Source organism: Equus przewalskii, chromosome 24 (genome assembly GCF_037783145.1).
Source record: "Equus przewalskii isolate Varuska chromosome 24, EquPr2, whole genome shotgun sequence".
NCBI classification, from domain to species: Eukaryota; Metazoa; Chordata; class Mammalia; order Perissodactyla; family Equidae; genus Equus; species Equus przewalskii.
Genome location: NC_091854.1, coordinates 31,231,417 through 31,253,402, shown reverse-complemented (window position 1 = coordinate 31,253,402; position 21,986 = coordinate 31,231,417). Strand labels below are relative to the sequence as shown.

General features: G+C 41.6%; 1 protein-coding gene across 2 annotated transcripts in view; it reads left to right on the top strand.

Moving 5' to 3' along the window:
- The window catches only part of CACHD1 (cache domain containing 1), a 197,333-nt gene that overhangs the window by 78,555 nt on the left and 96,792 nt on the right, over positions 1 to 21,986 (top strand). Inside the window, exon 1 of one of the 2 annotated variants that reach the window (XM_070592064.1) lies at positions 17,642 to 19,416. The exons of the other annotated variant lie outside the window; for it this stretch is intronic. The gene's annotated coding sequence lies outside the window, so the exon portion shown is untranslated. Of the gene's footprint in view, positions 1 to 17,641; positions 19,417 to 21,986 lie in introns of those variants that run through there. 2 annotated transcript variants of the gene reach the window in all.

Below are 21,986 nucleotides of genomic sequence, written 5' to 3'. Positions count from 1 at the left end.
TATTTGTATTCCCCCAGACTGGAAAGTGCTTTCGAGTCATGAAGTTTAAAAGGGTTTTTATGGAGGTGGGGGGAGATTGCTACACAAAGCACGTTCGAGGAAACTTTTTTGGGAGACCAGAAGCCACTTGATAACGTTTTGAAGGAACTGACCTAGCGATATTAGTTTGCTGCTATTCTTGAAGTAACAGATACTTTCAAATGTGAAAGTTGCCTTGTTGTCTTAGACTGATGTCACTGCTTTATTTTTCTAGCTGTGAACGAGTTTGGCAGCCTGCAGTGACAATTTTTTAAAAATTATAGCAGCCTATCGAGCGCTTACGGGACACTGGTGCTAGGCAACTTCAATGTCTTATCACGTTGACTTTTGCAAATAACCTTGAAGGAAAGATAGTGTCTTTCCTACAGAAGAGGAAACCAAAGCTCCAGGAGCTAAAATAAGTTCCCTGTGGTCTCATGACTATTAAGTAGGAGAGCTAGTTTTCAAAATAAGTTGGAGGGGACAGCCCTGTGGCCTGGTAGTTAACTTCGGCACACTCAGCTTTGGAAGCCTGGGTTTGGTTCCTGCATCTACACCATTCATCGGTGGCTGTGCTGTGGTGGTGACTCACCCACAAAATAGAGGAAGATTGGCACAGATGTTAGTTAGCTCAGGGCAAATCTTCCTCCCCCCCCAAATAAAACTGACACAAGGTTATATTATCTGTATTTTTATTTTATTAATTTGTTTTTTGGTGAGGAAGATTGGTCCTGAGCTAACATCTGTTGCCAATCTTCCTCTTTTTGCTTGAGGAAGATTGGTCCTGAGCTGACATCCATGCCATTCTTCCTCTGCTTTGTTTATGAGACGCTGCCACAGCGTGGCCTGTTGAGCAGTGCATAGGTCTGTGCCCAGGATCTGAACATGCAAACCCCAGGCCACCAAAGTGGAGCATGCAAACTTAACCACGACACCACCAGGCTAGCCCCTCTGTATTTTTATTTTAACAGAGTTTGTTTTAAAAATTGGTATTTTCATCCAAAACAAGACTCTCTGCTAAACTCTATCTTTATCTGAATAATTCAAATGAAGGAGAATTATCTGGTGGTCAGTTCTGTGTCTCCCTCTGATTGTGAAAAAAAAGAAAAAAAAAAAGTTGTCTATTATATGGACCCGGAATGTACTTTTAAATTTACTCCAGTCTCTCCAGCCTGCCCTCTGGGAGAACCCTGAACAAACAGACTTTATGCCTCTTTTGCATCCAGTGTTTGGAGATAATTATTATCCTGTCATTATTATTATCATTTAGCCTAATTTTAAAATACACAGGCCCTGAATAATTTCATCTCCTGCGGCGTGATTTGCAGACCCTCTGCCTCCTCTGGCCACTCTAGCGATAACAGTAAAAAAGCTTGTGTTTGCATATTTACTGAATACTTTGCTTTCACTTCAATAGTCTGATACTCCTGTGGGTGGAATCAGACAGGAGTTAGCCCCATGTTATGGTGAGAAAACACACGCCTCACATCTTCTTGACTGGATTAATGACTGCACAGGAACTCTGGGCCCTGTGATCCTGGACGGTACCCAGGGTGAACCCGATGGGGAATGCTTCCCTCTTACTTTTCCTATTCCGCAAACTGCCCCCAGCACATCCACTCACACGTGCACACGCCTTATCTCCCTTGAACTTCAGAACAAGTGCGGAAGGCAGGTGGAGTCACTTTTATTAACCAAGTTTAGAAAGGCCAAGGATCCTAGCTAATGAGTAATGAGGCTGGCTTTTTAAAATATTATGAAATTTATAAAACATGTAAAGAGTATATAAAAAACATATGGATAAACATATATTAAAATGAACATCTCAACCTACTGCCCATCTGAAGAAGGGAAGCATTAGCAGTTCTTAGAAAGCCCCGGTGTGCCACTCCCAGGGGCACCCCCTCCTTCTCCTGGAGATAACCATCCTGATTTTCTGTTAGCCATTTCTTTGCTTGTGTGTGTGTGTTTGTTTTATATATGTTTCACCCCAACTTCATTGTTTAGATTGACAATTTTTGTTCTTTGTGTAAATTTTAAGTATGCTGTTTGTATCCCTGTGTCTTGCTGTTTTCCCTCGGCATTAGATCCCTTAGAATCACCTGTGTTGATATCTGTAGCTGAGATGCGTTTATTTTCAGTTCTCTGGCATTCCACTAAATGCAACTTATGTATCCATTTTTCTGTTGGTAATGTTTTGGGTTGTGTCTAGTGTTTTAATTTTTTATTTTTGTTCATATCTCCTGGTGCATAGTTTAGGCAGAATAATTCCTTTAATTGCAGGAACATTACCCCTGGTCTCTGCAAATTAAATGCTGGTATGTGTGGGTGTGTGTGTATGTGTGTGGGTGTCTGTGTGTCTGTGTCTGTGTGTGTCTCCACAAAATTTTCTGGTTTTTTTTTTCAGATTGGCACCTGAGCTAACGTCTGTTGCCAATCTTCTTTTTTTCTTCTTCTTCTCTCCCTCCACCTCCCCGAACCCCCCCTGTACATAGTTGTATATTCTAGTTGCAGGTCCTTCTAGTTGTGGCATGTGGGACGCTGCCTCAGCACGGCCTGATGAGCGGTGCCATGTCTGCGTCCAGGATCCGAATGTTGGGCCGCTGAAGCAGAGCACGCAAACTTAACCACTCGGCCACAGGGCCAGCCCCTCTACACAACCTTCAGATGCCCCAGGCGGGGAGAGGGACTGTCCAGTTCAGGTGGAGAATCCCTTCTCTGGGGTGGACTTGCTGGGTAGCAGAGTGCTCCAGGAGGCTGCATGATGCCGAGCTCCTTCCGCAGTGGTTGTCGTGGGTTACCCTCCTGCAGACAGTGTGTTAGGAGTTTGCTGGTCTGTATCTTCTTCAATCCTTCATATTAATGATTTTAAATCTTTGACCAATTTGAGGTGTTAGAAATGCTATCTAATGAGTATAATTTGTTTTACTTTGATTACTAATGAAGTTGAAATGAATTTTTAGATGTTTCTGGTACATGTTGGTGTTTTTTTCTGTAAAACGTCTATTAATGCCCTTTCTCCACTCTTTAAATTGCATTTCCTATTTACTTTAGAAGTTTAAAAATCTGTACATGTTCTAGGTCCGTGCTGTCCAAGAGAACTTTCTGCGATGATGGAGATGTTCCATATTGTTGCTAATCAACCAGCCACTAGTCACATGTGGCTAGAGCTACTGGGTAATTAAATTTCAAATTTTGTTTAATTTAAATTAAAATAGCCACATGTGGCCAGTGGTCACCATATTAGATTCCCTGGCAGATTTGTGTTTCCTAAATATATTCTCCCAACTTGTGGCTTTTCTTTGCACTTTCTTTATGATATCTCTTAAAGAATTTTTTTTCCTTTTAATAGAGTCTGTTTTTTAAATCAACCTTTCCCTTTTTGGGTTCTGCTTTCTGGGTTTTGTTAAAGAAATTATTTTCTACCCCAAAGACATAAAGATGTTCTTCTATATAATCTTCTAAAACTTTCACCTTTCTCATTTAAGACTTTTATCCACCTGGAATTGATTTTGGGATTGGATGTGAAGTAGGTATCCAATTTCTTTTTCTTCCCCATCTGTATTTCCAAATGTTCTAGCACTATCTACTAAACGGTCTGTCTTTTTGTTTGTTTGTTTTCAGTGTCCTCTTTGTCATTAGTCAAGTTTCCATGTATGTGCGAGTTGGATGTGGTTTCCTAGGTCCCTGTCTGTCACTATGCGGGTACCACATTTCTGGTGGGGTAGCACCATTCCCTTCATTTATCTTTCTTGAGAGCATCTGTGGCTCTTTGTTCTTACATTAGAATTTTAGACCCTTTACTCTTACGTATGAATTTGTGAATTAGCTTGTCCAATTCTGAAAGAAAACCCTATTGGGATTTTAATTGACATTACAGTGAGTCTATAGATCAATTTGGAGAGAATATCTTTACTAATGTCGTACATCTCTCCATTCGCTTAGTACTCCTACAATGTCTTTTAGCATAGTTTTGTAATTTTGTTCATAAAAGACTTGAATATCCATGCATGTGGGATTCAGTTCTAGATTTTTTCCTTATACTATAAATAGTATCTTTAAAAACTGTAATTCTCTAACTGTTGCAGTTTGAGTTTTATATAGTTTTTTTGTATCTAGTTAGCTTCTTAAGTTCTCATATTAGATCTAATAATTTACCTGTGGATTCTTTTGGGTTTTCTATATAAATATTTATATATGCAAATAAGACAGTTTTGGTTCTCTCTAATTCTTGTATCTTTCTTCTCGGTCTTGTTACACTAGCCTCCAGAACAATATTACACAATTAGGGTAGTAGTGGCCCCCCATGAAATGTATTATTTTTATTGTTTAGTTTTGGGTATATTCTAATTTTGATTATCGTTTCTTCTTTGATGTATTAGTTATTTAGAGTATTTTGAAGGTTCCAAGTGTCTTTAAGAGTCTTCCTAGTGACCTGGCTGTCCTCTCCGACTCCACCATTATCCTGACTGTACAGCTCTTTGGGTTACGGTTTTGTGCAGTGTCTCCTATCAGATTTCCCATCTTGGCCAAGCCCTGTGGTTTATCTCCCAACCCTGGTGCCCTGTGGAACCTCACGATCTCCAGACTGCTCACATTCTCAGGGAGAAAGCAGGGTTGGGCCCTGGATTATTTCCCAGATTTCCTGCTTTTACCTTGTTTGGCGGCTCAGTGCCCCTGATGGTGATTTTGGTTCTCATTCAGGACACGAGCCTCTTAACAATTGTGAGAACAGTTATAATTGCTTTTAAGACTTGTTGGATAAGCCAAAAACAGGTTAGTGAATCAAAGGAGATTATTGACCTGTGTTTTTAACTTGAGCTCACAACCTTTGCATGGAAAGGGACCACTTCTTTATGCAGGTTTTGTGTATTTCATAGCATCTGAAATCCTGACCTGAGTTTTCTGTCCATCATTTCTCCTTTGGGGTCATGAAAACTAGAGCCCCATGGGTTCTTGCCCTCCCTCCTTACTAATCAAGTCTCATGGAGAGTTGGATGTGCCTTGTGCATGCTATATAACTTGGCAGTAAATCTAACGTGTCATTAATATCTTCTGGTTAGGGAGCAAAGTAATTAAAAGTAATAAAAACCGTTTCGTGATTCTTGACTCTTACCACAAAACTCTGTATGGTATAGACTTTGCTTGGCTTTTTCTCATTATTTCTTTTAAATTAACCTTCAGAGTGTGGTTCTAAATTGCCTAACAATGTGTTTTAAATCTTTAATTAGTTCAGTATATGTGGTTTTGCTGCCAAAAAACTATGGCAACAGCCTCAGGAAAATAAAAATCCCATGCACACATCTTGCGTGCAACGCCTCCCGTCGACTCCATTTTTGAATACTTTAAGAAATTAAGATGTGTGAGCACATAAGGGCATTCCCTGAAATTAACCCGAATCAAGAAAAATAAACTTTTAATCAAATGCCCCAGGAGATGGCCAAACATGGTCCATCGAACATAAAACAGTGCAGAAGGAACAAGAGGAAGAGCTTCTTAGGGTGTTTGATTGCGTCACTAACGGAATCAGAGCCTCTAACTTTTTCTCAAATGCTCTGGTAATTATTTATGTTTAATAATTTATTCAGTGAAGTGCCAAGCATGTTTTCATAATGAAAGCCGTATTTCATAAACTTGATTGATGGCAGCCACTGATTTTAGCAGACAGTGGCATTCTTTTGGAATGGGCGGGGTGGTGTGAGAACTGCTCGTGTGTGAGACCCACCTGACTCTGGGCCCGGGGCCTTCCTCCAGCTCTCCTCCTCCTCTCTTCTGCGCTATCAGTTTTTCTCTCGTCAGGATCCGATCCAACACGCTGCTCTCCTATTTTAGATAAACCCTTGACCACACTTCCCTCTCCAACTGCTGTCCCATTTCTTTCTCTCCCTTTAAGCCACAGCCCATCACAAGAGGTGTCTGTACTCTCTGGACCCCATTCTCTCTGAAACCTTCACCAGTGACCTCCACTTTGCCGAATCCAGGGTCCTCGCTGTATCTGACTAGCATTAGTATGAACAGTCGATCCCTTCCATCTTCCTTGACAAACTTTCCTGACCTGGGCCTGTAGGACCCCACGCTTGCCTCCTTGCTGTTTCCTGGCACCTTGCTGTCTTAGGGCCTTTGCACTGGCGTTGTCCTGACATGTCTTCCCATGGGCCCTCACCGTCTTCAAGTCTTTCCTCAAATGTCACCTTCTAAAATAGGTGACCACTGTGTTTAAAACCACAGCCCGCCCCGCCCCCAAACTCCTGATCTTCCTTTATCTTGTTCTATTCTTTTCTTCTTTTTCCTTATCACTTACCGCTTTTTGTTTTTAGGGCATTGGCTGTCTAAGATTAGTTTGGAAATATTCCCTCCCACTTTATTTTCTGAAGGAGAAGGTTGGTGTTTTCCTTCCTTAGATGTTTGGTAGAATTCACCAGAGCACCTTTTGGACCTCGAGTCGTCTTTGTGGACAGGTTTTCGATCTCCAATTTCTTTAAACGCTATAGGTTTTTGGGTTTTCTGGGAGTTTTTTGGTTTTCTTTTTTTTTCAGATTTTCTGTTTATTTTGTGTCAATTTTGGTAAGTTGGTTATTTTTTCCCAAGAAATTTGTCTCTTTCATTTAAGTTGTCAAATTTGTTGGTATAAAGGTATGTATAATATTTTTATTATCGTTTTAGTATCTTTAGGCCAGAAGAACAGAGAAAAATCGATAAAACAAAATGCTGATTCTTTGAAAAAAATCAATAAAGTGGATAAACTAGACCACGAGAGAATGAGAGAGAGAGAATGAATGGGAAAGCAAATCAGTGATCACCAGTTTTTCAAAACTTGAGTTTGCCTTCGTTAATTTTCTCTCGTTTTCTCTTTCACAGATTTATGCTCTTTATTTTTTCCTTCCTTGTATTTTAGGTTAATTTTGCCCTTTTGCTTTCTTAAGTTGGAATTTTAGGTCCTTGATTTTTACACCTTTCTTTTTTCCCTCTAAGCACTGCTGTAGTTACATCCCACAAAGTTTGGTGGCATATATTTTCATTATCATTCAGTTTTTAAATATTTTCTAATTTCTCTGTGATTTTTTTCTTTGACCACTTCGAAGTGTGCTGTCCAATTTCCTAAGCATTTGGGGTCTTCTTAGACATCTTATTGTTACTAATTTCTAATTTAATTCCATTAAATGGCCAGAGAACATGTTCTATATGATTTCAGTCCTTCTTAATTTATTGAAACCTGGGTTTTATGGGCCAGCATATAATTTATCTTGGTGAATATACGTGTGAACTTGAGAAGAATGTCTCCTGCATTTGTTGGTTATTGCATTCTTCATATAACCATAAAGTTAATCTGATTGATAGTTTAGATCTCTTATTTTGGGGCTGATTTTTATTTTGTCTAATTCCATCTTTTGCTGAGAGGAGTGTTAATATCTTCAATTGTAATGGTAGAATTGTATATTTTTCCCTTTAATTCTGTCCATTTTGGCCTCATGTATTTTGAGGCTTTATTATTGAGCATGTACACATTTAATACTGTTAGGTCTTCCTGACGAGCTCTTAATTATGACAGTATGAAATGGCATTCTTTATCTCTGATGATAATGCTGTTTCCTTGAAGTCTGTTTTACCTGATGTTAATATAGCCATTCTGGCCTTTCTGTGCTTACTATTTGCATGATATGTCTTTTCACAAGCATTTATTTTCAATGTCTCTGTTGTTAAAAGTGTCTCTTATAGACAGAATATAGTTGAAACTTTTTTTAAACTATTCTAACAATTTCTGTCTTTTAACTGGGAGTATTGAGTTAATGAATATTTAGTTTGGAATGTTGGATTTGGGTCTACCATTGTATTATTTCTTTTCCCTTTTCCTCTCTCTCTTTTTTTGTTTTAGTTTCTCTTTTGTCACCTTCTTTTGGATTTTTGAATTTTTTTGAATTTCATGTTAATCTATTTTGGTTTTTTTAGTTATGTTCCTTTACATATATTTAAGTATATATTCTACAAATTACAATAATACACCCTGTTATGGTCTATTTATAGTTAATCTTCTGCCACTTCTTGTAAAATCTAGAACCTTGGCAAACTTATAGGTCCATTTCTGGTCCGTTAAGGTCCATAACTCCTTTATGCTAGAGTTATATCTATTACGAAGTACACAAGAGAATGTTACAGCCCTTACTTTAAACTGTCTTATGAATTTAATAAATTAATTAAAAGTAAATCTTCTGTACTTGCCATTTCCAATGATTTTCATTTCTTTCTAAAGATAATCAATTGATATTGAGCCTAAAGAGTTTCCTTTAATATTTATTTACTCATAGTGCAGGTTTTCTGCTGACAGATTCTTTCAGTGTCTTGTTATTTTGGAAAATGTCACTATTTTGCCTTTTCTTTTAAAAGATGCTTTTACTTGAGATTGAGTTCTGGCTTGATAGGGTTGGGGTTTTTTTTTTTTTTTAATCTTTTAATGCATTAATGATGTTCCACTGTGTGCTGGGCTCCATAGTTTCTGATGAAAAGTCAGTTAAAGTTGTTGTTACTGTGTTCAGTGTCACCCCTCCCTCCCACCCACGGCTGCTTTCAAGATTTTTCTCTGTATCTTTGATTTGCAGCACTTTGGCTATGACTGTCTAGACACGGCAGTCTTTATATTTATCTTCTTGGTGTTGAGCTTTCTGAATCTGTAAATTTATGTCTTTCATCAAATTTGGGGACTTCTTGACCATTGTTTCTTCAAATATTTTTCCTCCTTCATTCTCCTGATTACATGTGTGCTAGATCCTTTGTTGTTTTGCTACAAGTTTCTGAGATGGTGCCCTCTTCTCCTCTCCTCTTTTATTTTTAAAAATTTTTTTCCCCTCTGACCTTCAGAGTAGACAGTTTTTATTGATCTATCTTTAAGTTCACTTCCGTTATCTCTAATTTACTGTCGAACTCTCCAGATCTAGTTTTTAAATTTCAGATATTGCGTTTTTAAGCTCTAGGATTTCCATTTGTTTCTTTTTAACAGATTGTATTTTTCTGAGACATCTCTCTTTTCATTCATTGGAAGCATATTTTCCTTTGTATCCTTGAGCATAGTTGTAACACCTGGTTTAGAATCCTGTCTGCGTGTTCTAACATCTGCCAGTATTTGAAGTTGATCTCTGTTTATTGTCTTTTCTCTTGAAAATTGGTCACACGACTTTTTCTTCATATGTAAGAAAAAAATTGGAGCTGTATTCTTGAGATCGTAAAAGAAACTTTGGTTTCTCTGTAGTCCTGTGAGGAGTGTTGATTTGTTTCTTTGTTTGTTTTAGCAACAGTTAAGTTGATTGGACTCAAACTGCTAATCTGTCTCTTGTTCAACACTCACTTCTCAGCTCATTGTTTATCTTTAGACGTAGTTTACCCCACACTTGTATAGTTAGGGATCTAAGAATTTTTCTGACCCCAAAGGCGTTTCAAAACACTCCAGCCTTTAAAATACATTCTCATAGAAGTCTAGGTTTTCTTAATTATTTTCACGAATTGTTATTTGATACAATTTTACCTGAAAATTCTTAAATGTGATGTTTTTTGTCATCAAGTACCATTCACTGAGACATAGTAAAGGAGAGGCATATTGGTTTTACAAGAAATTGATATTTAACAGATGCTGATACTCCAGATTATTTATTTACCTAAGTATAAACTGAAAGCCTCAATTAGAAATTTGGACTAGGTCAAAGCAGTGGATTAGGATCCATGTGAGAAGCAAGATATAGGTTTTATACAAAATTATATCCTTTTATTCATAGAAGAAGAAAGATATTCTGCAGAACAATTTACATGTGGCCCCATAAGTACAAAATAACTCTTTCTTCAAAGAGGTGAGGAATAGAGAGTCAATCATGGAGAGATAGCACGTTATGTGCTAAAATGTAGATAATCAGTCCTAACTAGTGTGGTGTCTTAGAATTTTACAGCTGGAAGGGACCTCGGAGACCATGGGTACAAGGCCAGAAAGGTTAGGAAACTTCTCTCCATCTGTTTTTTGGCCAGCCCACTTGTGAGAGTTGCTTGGGATAGAGAACTAAAGAGCTTCATCTTTTTTTTTTTTTAATTTATTCATTTATTTCTATTTTATTGAGGTCACAGTAGTTTATAACATGAAGAGCCTCATCTTTTGATATGGAAAGCTTGAGTTGCACGCAGGATTCACCACTTACCATCTATTTGATTTTTGGCATGATATAAATATCACCTTTCAGTGTCTGCATCAATTTCCTCTGTAAAGTGAGGATAATGGTCTATCTTGAAAGATTGTTTACAAGGTTATATGACTGGCACAGAGTAGGCTTATGGTATTTTGTGTGATCTGCTTTTAGAACAGAAAGGTATAGAGTATGATTACTATTCTTAGTTTATTTAATCCTCGTAGATAAGGCCTAGAAGGAAAGATCTGTAAACTTTAGAAGGAGAATTTCCAAGACAGAATGACCACAGGTAGACCCTGAAAAAGACACTAGTGGAAGCTTTAAATAGAAGTCATGCTAGTTGAGAAATGAAAGACTGTATATGGGATTTATATTGGCTTTGCGTTTGTATTACTAGTGTATTTCTACTTCCAGAAACTCTCCGCTGTAGGAAAGTTTGGTTATGTTGTTGAACTGTGCACTGGACCTCAGGGAGAAAAGGGACAATGGTTAGACAAGAGGAGGAGGTGCGGGACCACCGAGCCCTTAGGAATCTTATCTTTGAATTCTGGCTCCTTGTGCTTGGTACTAGGTAGGCATTTAGTAAATATTTGTTGGAAAAAATGTCTGGAGTTACTCTTGCTCCTCAATATTCATATTTCCAGAATCTGGATTTGTTTTGGGCTGCCCTGCCAAGTGTAAGCTAGTGTGGTGGTAGCCTGAAGGCTCTCCTTTTGTTTACAATTACCTAGTGAAGTATGTTTGAGGCTCAGACTTGTTCAGACCAGAGGAATCCTGGAGGCAGTGTGGATGGATTCCATTCTTTCTGTGCCCCCAACCTTTCCCCCATCTGTCCCCATGGGATTTGTTGAGGCTGAGTCCTGGTTTAGTTCACCCCCTTACCCAAATCTGCACTTGGCTCTGTGTTTATTGTACGGATTCATTAAATGTTTGTTGAATGAATGAACAAAAGGCACTAAATCTGTAGGAGGCAAAGAAAGGTGGAGAGGAATGGAAGCCACCCAGATGGGAAATTTATCATGAATCAGCCAAGGACCAGAGCAAACAGATGACTGTTCTCTCAAACCAGAGCCCCAGCAAGTTTAGCTGGTTGCGTTTAGGTTTCCTTGATTGGAATTCAATCTCGGTCTGTTTCAGCTCTTACTCTTCTTGGTCTGACCCCAAAAGAGAAGTTAATTTTTATCTTGGAAACCCTCTTCCTGGGCTACCTATCACATCATTGGATGCCTTATTAATAAGGTGGAATGGTGGTCTGTCATTTTGGGAAGATAGTAGAAGAGGAGATGTGATAGTTGTAGTATTTATGTGGTTCTGTATTTGTTTTCTTAGTGTTTCTGTGTATATTTTCTCATTTTATCCTCTAATGATATTGTAAAAAGTGCAGGTATTACTATTCCATTTTTCCATGTAAGAGAACTATATCTCAGTGAGGTTTGGTCAAGTGGCAGAGACAGGATTTTTAATCCTACTTTTGTGCTTTCCTTGTTTATATTGTCTTGACTGTGGTAGTAATTAGCATCATTTATCGAATATTTATTATTAAGTAAGCATTGTTCTTAAATCTATTCTCATATAGCCACGTGGCTTGTTCCCTTACATCCTTTCAGTCTTGGCTCAGCACTACCTCTCAGTGAGGCCCTCCTTGACCACCCATTTATAAGTTTTATTAATTACACCCCTCTTTACTTCTTAACACTTTCTCTACTTTATTTATCTCCTTATAATTTTTCACCTGGGACTTACATATGCATTTATTTTTTTCGTTGTGTATCTTTCCTAATAGAATATAAGCTCTGTGAGGGCAGAGAGTTTGTCTATTTTCATTCCTTGGTGTGCCCTCAGCACCGTGAAACAGTGTCTCCCTGTAGCCTCTGGCAGGTACTCAGTAACTATTTGCTGCAAGAAGTAATGATCCCCAGAAGCATCTCTATGAGATTTACTGACACAGAAAGTTGTGCACAAAGAGTGTCTTGTGCGAGACCACCGACTAAGAGGTTGGAGAACCTGATTTTGAGTTCAAGTGAATTTAGACTCAATGCTCCGCTCTATATTTTCAACATTTCGTTCCCTAAGGCATGAGGAAGGTGTCCTACAAGGTGGTTATGGAATGTAAAGGACCAGGATCTGTCCTTTTTCTCTCCATTTCCTCCTCCAGCAATTCACCTTACTTGTTTGATATCATTCACCTTACTTAATTTGATACAACCTTCATATGAGATTTTATTTTTTTTAAATGGTCTATCACTTTAAAAAAGGAAAGATTGACAAACCATTACACTATATCATGCTGCTTTCCAAAAGAAAATCGTGCACGTTGAATTTGAATTTATTTTTAAAAGAAATGAAAAAATATTGTGATTCGAGGATACTCCTTCAACTTTGAAAGAGGTAAGAAAACATTAAATAAATGGTTTTATAGCAGAGAGAAAATTTGCGGTGTTTGTTACCTCTTCTAACATTAAAAGTTAGGTTCCCTCGGAAGAGGGACTGCGAGTGTAAACTCCTGGGTGCAGGGACCACATCAGGATAATTCACACTGTGGCACGTTATGGATACTGGGGCTGAATGGGTAAGATGGAGCGTGGTCTCTCTGGGGGGTGATTCGGAAACATACCTGGTGAGGGGAAGGCACCTGATGAACTCAGCAAACACTGGGTGAGGACTGACCGACTAGGTACTTGGCCTGGAGGATGAGAAACAAAGAGCTTCTCCCAAGGACGTAGTTAAGTTACAGGAGACATGTTCCTATATTCGGTTTCTCTTGCTAATCTCTCGCAGGTGATGCCCCGAAGGACAGGAATCCCCGCTTTGGGCATTTATCAGAGGCAGAATGGTGGTCTTAAGGACTGTGGATCCTGTCTAGGGTGGCAGTATTTTTGGCGATTATGTTCAAATTATGTATGTTTTTCTAGAATTCTAACAAATGGGGGATGGGTGCAAGAACTAGTATGTACCTAGATTGTGTTGCATTTTGGGAAAGATTATTTATTTGATGTGATGGTTTGTGTTCATTTAACAAATATTGCTTCTCCTGAGTTATCTCATTTAGTTTTTACTGTGACCCTCTGATACAAATACAATTCCTCTCCCTGTCTTAGAGTTGAGGAAATTGAGACTCGAAGATGTTAGGTAATTTTCCCAAATCATCCTTGAATTAGATGATAGGACCAGATTTTAATCAACATGGTCTAACTCTAAAACTCACCTTCTTGACCACTGTGCTTTGTTGCCTTTCGTGCTTTTTCTGCTGCCAGTTCTTCTATATGTTTTCAATTTTTAAAAGGAAGGTGGTTTATTCTCTCCTGAAGGTGTTACACGTCAACCAAAGTAAGATAAATAATCTGTCTAAACATTGTAAGTACTATGATGAAAACCCAGCTGCTAAATGAGCAAGAGATGGAGTTTAAACGCTCGGTTGACAGGTCAAAACAGTGAACGGGGTGCCTTCTGTGCTGTTAGCAACAAGCCTTTTAACTCTAATAAATCTCAAGCTTATAACTTGAGCCTGATGAGGAAGAGCGTTCTCTTACTAAGGGATCATCCTGCAGGAACATAAACAAGATGTAAAAATAAGTGAAGTCTTTGATTTATTTAAAGAGAAGAGTCTTTTGGTTTTTTTCACAATTCATCATTATTCCATTATTAACATAACCTTAAGGCAGTTGGTTTTAATTTATGTCATTGTGCACTTTCTGTGGAACTGTGGATTGTTTTGTTTTGTTGGGGTTTTTTGGTAAATAAGTATCCCCTAAATAAGGACTTTTAGCTAATTGAGTGAAAAGCTGCAGCTGTTGGGCTCATGGCAGACTAAGGCATAGCATAGCGAGGGTCCCCGTCACACACGCAGAGGTTGATCGCTCTTTGCCGTTCTTAGTGTAGAACTGCGGTCGGTGAAGCTTTTGTTAGAGCATCTTCTCTGTAAAGCTCCCAGGCTCTCCTCCGACACGAAGCTTTGACAGTCATCGAGGAGCCTTGGACAACTGCTCAGCCAGCTTCTTGGGGGAAAAGCTAGATGGGTCAGGAGAGAGGAGGCAGCATGACAGACCCTCTCTCACTACTTAAGAAACAGCAATTTCAGATTTGAAGTATCTAACTATCTCGTTCTTATTTTTAGGAAAATATATATGCAGCATTTGTTCTGTATGCTTGTATATATTTGGAAGTTAAAATATGTGTGTGTGCATGCATGAAAGGTTTAATTCCTGTACTAAATATAGACCAGCTGACTTCACGGGTATGTCTTGTACGTTAGCCAACGTGTGTGCCTGGTGTGGAGAGGCTGACATAATCCTGCTTACATACATACCTTCTCCTGTAAACTGTGTTATGCTCTCTCTGGACGCACAAAAATGCACTATATATCTATTGTTTACAGATATGACTTGTACTCTGTGCACATGTTTATAACATGATGTTTGTTGTTACATTTGTATATATACACCTATACCAATGACAGAAAATGAAAATCTCTGTATCTTCCACCACGACCACATACTAGTATTTAAAGCTTGAAAATTCTGGTTACAGGTTTTTTGTGTTGTTTTGGCAAAAACCCAGAATAGTCCATTTCCTTGTTCCCTTAATTCTCACACTTTGTTTTACCACTCTTTGTAAGGGAAGAAATGGAGGGGCTGGAGTCAGGGGAGAAGAGGGTGTTGCAGGCAGGCAAAGCTGGAGAGAAGAGGCCGCAGCTGGCAGAGGGGCGGGGGTGGCCTTTGGGGCAGGGCAGGCCAAGACCTGTGAGCTACCACCATGATGTGCGTCTCTCCCCGCTCCAGCTGGAACGTCAGCTCTCCCAGAACTCTGCAACCCATGCGTGCAAAGCTCTTCTTTCTGTGAAGGAGACTCTTGAAAAGTATGGGCCTGGGCTTTTCACTCAGACACTCAAAGCTTCATTTAACTGGAAGGGAATAGATTGGAGTCCTCATTCTAAAAGCCAGGCAGACTTCCTCGTGAGAAGCGAATATTCCACTGAAAATAGAAACCAGCCCACTTTACCACGTTTCCGACATCTCAAGGTTGGATAGTACTCGGAAATGCTGATGAGAAGCTAGCAACCAAGATTTCTCCAAGTCCCCTCCCGCGGCAGCTTCATCCTGCACCCAAAATTGCTGTTCCTGCTAGAGAAATAAAATAACCACAGATCATCTGCGCTGGCAGAACGCATCAACAGAAACTCAACTCAGTACATCTAAAACCTGGCGCCAAACTGAAGAGCAGGGGCCAGGTCATCCTTAATGTATTCCTTGGTGCACCAGGAGGTACCTGTGGTACCGATGTGAGGGAATCAATTGCTGCTAATATCAAGAACTCCTGAATTGGCCAAACAGTTTGAAAATCTGGACCCATGAAGTAACATGTGGTGTGATAAAATTGGAAGCTTACCAAGAATTACCGCTTTATTTTAACATTAGAAGACTCTGGGCAGGTAGAAATCATGCTGAAATAGCTGTTCATGGGCTTTCACACCCATGCCTTGTTGTTCCTTAAGCAGCCTTTAAGCCTTTGATATGCTGCAAAGTACACGCTGGTTTCTCTGCAAAGTCATGAAGTGTCGCTGTCACGTCTGCTGACACCGGTGTCTGGTACCACTCTCCACGGGAAGGCGTTCGCAGTGAATCCCATGGAAAGCAACAGCGGATGGAGAGCAGATCCGCCATGGTTCTTCTGCTTGCCGTCCTCCCTGTGATTCGAAGGGGATGAGGGGCCTTCCTAAGTCCAGCTGTGAGTTCGAGGAGGGTATCAGGTGCCGCTTGGCAAGGGAACACACAGAATAGTTCAGAGAGGGATCCCATAAAATTGTTGTGGTTGAGGCACATGTCCTCGTCTCTCTGGTTTGGAACCCACATGGGAAACATTACTTTTTGTTGTTGTTTCTTCAAGTCTTAATAGCAGTGCGTTTCTTGTTAGCATCCAGCATTTGCACCTCATTTGAGTGATCTGTGTGTGTTGTTGTTTCTCCTAATTACAAAAAAACAGAAAACTTGTGCTTCTGTCTTAGTACTTAGAGCTCTTATGCCTGCATCGTAAAGGCCCTTAGATCTCCGGGGCTGCTTGGCCACTACTCAAGTATCTTGAAAGGAAAGCCAAGAAGTGCCTTTTCTATCCGCTAAGATAAGCGTGTTCCCAGCTGGCTTCCTCGCTTGAAGGTGGGAGAGGAGAGATGAGTGCTCCTGCCTCCTATGTTGTCAGGCCATCCTCTGGACTCAACTTGGTGTCAGATATCCAAGGCCAGTCTTCAACAGCTGAAGAAGTCAAGTGTTTATAAGATGCTTTCTCTTGTACTGTTATTTTCCCTTTGTTCTAAATGGAATTTCTGCTGTGAAAATTTGTCACTCCAGATCTGGAGTACGCTGTGCATGAGGCTCTGCCTTGCACCGACTTATCTCTTTGTCATGGGAGACGAGGAGAGACATTATCCTTACTGTACCCAAGGTCCACAGCCAGGAGGAGAGCTGTGCCTCAGTGAAGTGCTAATGTGGCACAGTAGCATCCTGCGATGGAAAGGTAAGTCCGGTTAGCACGTTATTGAGAAAGGGGAAATGGAAACATCTAGTTTCTTTTCCTTGTGTCTCAAGATTGTTGTCCCAGGAATTGGATTTGAGAAGCTCTCTGCCGGGTTGAGGGTGGGGACGTGTTTGCTGGCAGCAGGTTTCCTTCCCTGATCAGTGTCGCCTTTCCACTTCACTACTGGGCTAATTGAGACTTGCTGGCAAGGATTTGAGCGATGTGCTCTTAAACGGCCTGTTGAGAACCCTAAAATGCTCCGGTCAGTTGGCCTCCAATTGGAGGCCAGGTCAGATTTCGTCCTTCCTTTACACAGAAAACACTTCCCAGGTCCCTGTGGTGTGCCAGGCCCTGGCAGAGGTTGCAGGTTTGCTTGAGATGAGATATTCTTTCACTGGGTGTGGGGAAAATAGTCTGGGCTACAGTGAATTGCATGTTCCCAGAGCCCTGCCGACTGGTCCCCAGTTCCTCCAGCGCCCCTGATACTTGGAATGCATGTCAGTTGCTCTTGCTGTTTATAAGTTATGCATGGATGTTTGTACTCTAAGAGCTTTACGTGGTGAGAGTAAGGGACTGAGTCTTTCCTTTTCCACGACTGAGTGTGTCCTTCAGGGGCCACCAGAGAACTCCTAAGTTCACAAACTCAGAGTATTTTCCCCCTTTCCTCCTTGATTAATAACTTACACAAACTTATCTCCAAAGTCGTGAATTAAATGTTCTAGATGATTCCGTACGCCGTGGGCCCTGCCTCTCCTCTCCTCCCTCGTTCTCAGCCTCTTGATTCTTTCTAAGGTCAAGACTAGGTTGAACTTCTTTCTTGTGAAGGAGCAGGCTGTAAACTTTCCAGCCCTGAGCACTTGCTTATTTTGGTTTTAAGGGACCTCAGCTCAGGGGCTCCGATTACAGAGTAAAGTGAGGAGAAGTGGGCTGGAGCCTGCCCTCCCGTTGTTTCTTTTGTTATGATCTGTTGTCAGGGGTGGAGGCAGGTGAAAACCAGGGCAAGAGCCCGTTGAGCCCTGGAGTTGATAACCCGGCCTTCCAGAGGCTGGGGTGTGCGTTTCCATGACTCCCCGGGAATACCTGATACAGACGGCTGCCCAAACCAGACCCGTCCCGACCTTTCAAGCCAGCCCGCGATTTGCTCCCAGAGAAGCTGCCGCTCCCGGCGTCTCCCGGCTCGGCCTCCTCCGGTTCTCTGGCACGTCTCTGGCACGTCGGCACTTGCCTCCTGCTGTTTCCATCGCGCTCCTCCCCAGCTCAGCCACAGGGGCCCCACCTCTCACAGGATCGGGGTATGTGGCCCCGGAGCCCAGACAGCCTCGCGCATAAATCTTCCTGGTCCACCTGCAGTTCGTCTGTCAGCAGCTGCCCCGCTTCTCTGCTGGACGGGGCATTCCCACACATCCGTCAGACAACCTGAAGCCTCCGCGGGCCGCAGGAAATACCGACGGGCCCCATTCCATCTCCAGGTCTTCATCTGCCTGCCATGCCCAGGCTCTGGTCTCCTGAGTGGGTTCGTGAAACCTAAACTGGTGGTGGATGAGCAGCCACGTTGCAACTATGGCCAACTGCCGACAGGGTCCCTTTTCTGAACTGGTGTTCTTTTTTCTAGCAAGACTGACTCCAGAGCAGCTGACATCACCCAGGAGGCGCGTCAAGATAGGGAACTAGAAAGGCCCAGAGGTGTGGATTGCCTTGAACCAGATATGAGCAATATTTGTAGGTTATCTGTCCTTTCCTAAGGAAGCCGATTTTTCCAGTGTGGCAGAGAATGGTATATTGCATGAGGGCGAGCGAACCCTTTTAAGTCCCTCCTAGATCCCGGGCGGTGTTAAATGAAAATGTGGAGTGTAGTGTGGTTTAAGAGCATGGATTTGACCTAACCTCTTTATTAGCTTGAGTGACCTCGGGCAAGTTGATCTATTGGAACCACCCAGAAAAACAACCTACAGCGATTGCCGAGAGTTGCTGTGAGGACTGAGCACTGTCATAGTGCCCGGCGCACAGTGGGAAGTCCACAAACGCTAGTTACTGTGACGTTGTTGATTTCTTGGGGAAAATGGAGTCCCTGACTGAGGAAAGGTCAGTCACATGAGGCAGGACAGGAGTGGCACAGACGGTGAGTCCCGGCAGTTTAGGAAGAGCCGGGTCTCAGAAGGCTTCGGAGAGGCAAAAAAATTGGACGGGGACTGGAAGAATGAGTAGGATGTAGGTCATTTCATCTGGGAGGGTTCCCATTTTCCTGCAATTTGGGGAGCTTGTAGCAGAATGAGAATGGAGCTGGGGATCGGAGAAAGGGTCTCTCTGCTGTCTACACTCACTCGGCGTCGGCTTGGGCACACACCTGAGCCTTGAGTTCCTGGTTGTAAAAAGGGGACAGGGAACACGTGCTCTGCCTAGCTCCCAGGGTTGTGGAAGGTACATGAGACAGTCATGAAAAATGCTTTGAAAATGGTAAAATGCATCACAAGACTAAAGTCACTATTAGATGCTTAACGTTAGAAAGAGAATCCTAGAAGAATGCCAAGCCACTTGAGACTGCGGTCATGCAGGCTGCACGACCCAGGGCTTGGGAAGAGGCATGGACAGCCCTAGGAAGGGCATTGCTCAGTGCTAACACATCGGTCCTGACTCCTCTCCAATTGCCGAGAACGTGTTCCTGGGGTCTCCCTTCAGAGTACTCGAGTGAGCACGTCAGGTCCTCCAGACAGTAACAACGACGGCCATAACAGTAAGTAGCAATAACGACAATGGTCAAACAACAGCCACAACCATTTATTTGGCGCCTACAATATGTTGGACACTGCTGAATACTTTACAAACTTTATTCCTCTTAGTTCTCAAACAACATCACAAAGCAGCTATTACTATTCCCAGTTTAGAGGTTTTTAAGTTGAGGTTTAGAGAAATAATTGCCTGGTTCCCTAGTAAGTGACAGAGTTGGATTTAACTCGCATTTATTTGACTCCAAAGCTCAAGCCCTTTGTGCCATTTTGCTGTTAATCTAAGAAAGAAATGTTTTTCCCCCCAGACCCTGTGCCAGGTTTCCTATGGAGGATTAAGCGTGCGGATGAGTTAAATGAATAAAATGGTTAATGTTCAGAGTCCCTCTCTCTTTACCTATAGCTCCATTATTGGAAAACACCCCACGTTATTTCCTCCCACCACCCCTGCACTTTCTAGTCCAGAGACGGGGGTACCACAATGAGACTGATCCCTCGTACTTATTCTGGGCTTTGTATGTTCATTGTTTCATTTGAACGTCACAATAAGCCCATGAAGGGGTATTATCTGTTTTACTCATGAGGAAGCCAAGGCTAAGGGAAGTCGAAGAACTTGCCCAAATTCCCAGCTAGTAATTGGGAGAGCTGTCTGGAATATTACAATTATCACTAACAAAATAATTGCAAGGGTAGAGCATTTCTTACATCCTCTGTACAGTGGGCAACATGGAACAATGAGAATGTTTTCCGCTTGAACGTTGGAATGCAGTGGTGTGATGTTCAGAGAGGTTAAATACCTGTGCTTGCAGATACTTACAATTATTTCTATGTCACATACATTTAAATAATAAAGTCCCGAAACTTGCTGGAAAATGAAAGGTTTATTCCTGACTAATAAGGCTGGAATCGAAGGAATAGGGGTCAGCTATTAAATACTTATCACGGCACAAAGGTTTTTGAATGTCAAATGTTAAACTCTTCCACATTCCATAGGAATTTTGCTCTGCATCTTCAGCCCCCCAGGGTCCCTTTCCTGTCTGTGCCTGTCAGTTCATTGTTCTGTGTTTTCAATAAAGCTTTCCCTACCGGGCGGCACTCCCCCCCCCCCCCCCCCCCCCCCCCCCCCCCGCCTTTTAGAAAGGAGACATAAATAAAGCGTGTAGCCGGCCTCCTCCGCATTTTTGTTTTCTGTCACCTTTCCCTTACCGTGTGCCCACCCCACCCCCAGTCTTCAGAAGTATAAAGCGAAGGTAAAAAGAGCTTTAAAAAGAAGGGCTCGGGGTAGTATGCAAATGAAGAAATGTCTATGGGAAAATTAAGGGAGGGGGAATTCCGCAAGAAAGAAATTCATTGATGTTGTGATGAAACGTTGTCACTGGAGATGATGACAAATTAGAATCCGTTCCATGGGGACCGGCGCACTACCTACTGATCCGTTGACCCATGGCTGGATGTTGGCCCCCCGAAGAAGTGACCCAAAAGATGACAAAATGGTTTTAGTCCTGTTGTCTCATCAGCATTCAGGAACCCCTTAGGGGATGAAGGGAAGAGGATAAAGAAGGATAAAAGATGAAAGCTGAGCTGTGAGAAGAAAAATGTTTTTAATTACACTGAAGAGGATTGTGGGTCCACCTGTAGCTTGTTGTTGAGAGTGTCCTTTGTTTTCTCCTGTCTGCAGGGACCATAGCAGGATGCAGACCCAGAATCGCTCTGGCCTCTCGGAAGGTGCCACACTGCTAGCTGGTCTTCTTCAGTTTAATGGGCACATTCAGGATTTAATCTCTCTGTGGGCTGTCTTTACTCCAGTAGATTCTGCTATGCTTGCCAGGCAACCTGGATTTGGCTGGCATGCTACAAGAGATTGCTTTTAGGGAGAGAAAAAAAATACCGCCTCGTGGAGCAGGAGTTGAGGTTTCCATAGTGAGCTTCCATCACATGCCTCGTCAGAGGGCACAGGGAGGTCATCTTGGCAGTGGGGTCAGAGGAGGCCAGAGCACCCCCTGGAGTCGAGAGACCCTTCAGCTCCATATGCCTCAGTTTCTTCACTTTTAAAATGGGAGTGACGGTTGCATCTTACTACCCTATGATGACAGATAACTTAATTCAGAAGAAAATAATAAATTCCGAAATTTCTTTGCCAAAGGAAAGGACGGGTACATACACTCTGTTCTCTTTGCAGGTTACGAACAAACTAACACACACCTGGAATAATTAGAACAATTTAAGTTAGTTTGATGTAATCTATACCACAGTAGTCAGGTCATACTAGGTAGGCATTGTTTTTGGAGAATACATTATTTCACATTTGGCCCTTTGCCTTTTTTATGTTGGTGGTAGAATTCAGCAATTCTAAAGTTCCTCAAAGTCTTGATTTTCATGGGAACTATAAAGAATTCTAAATGAAATATTAATTTTTAAAAATGTTGTTATAAAGTTATGAGACTATTATGGCTTATGATCTTCTGCCAAGAATTTCACAGCATTTGTTCAAATGGATTTGAACCGAAATGACGGGGGCAGGGGACGCGGGGGTGGGGGTGGGGTGGAATTGGTCTCTGAATTCGAGCGAGAAGAAGAT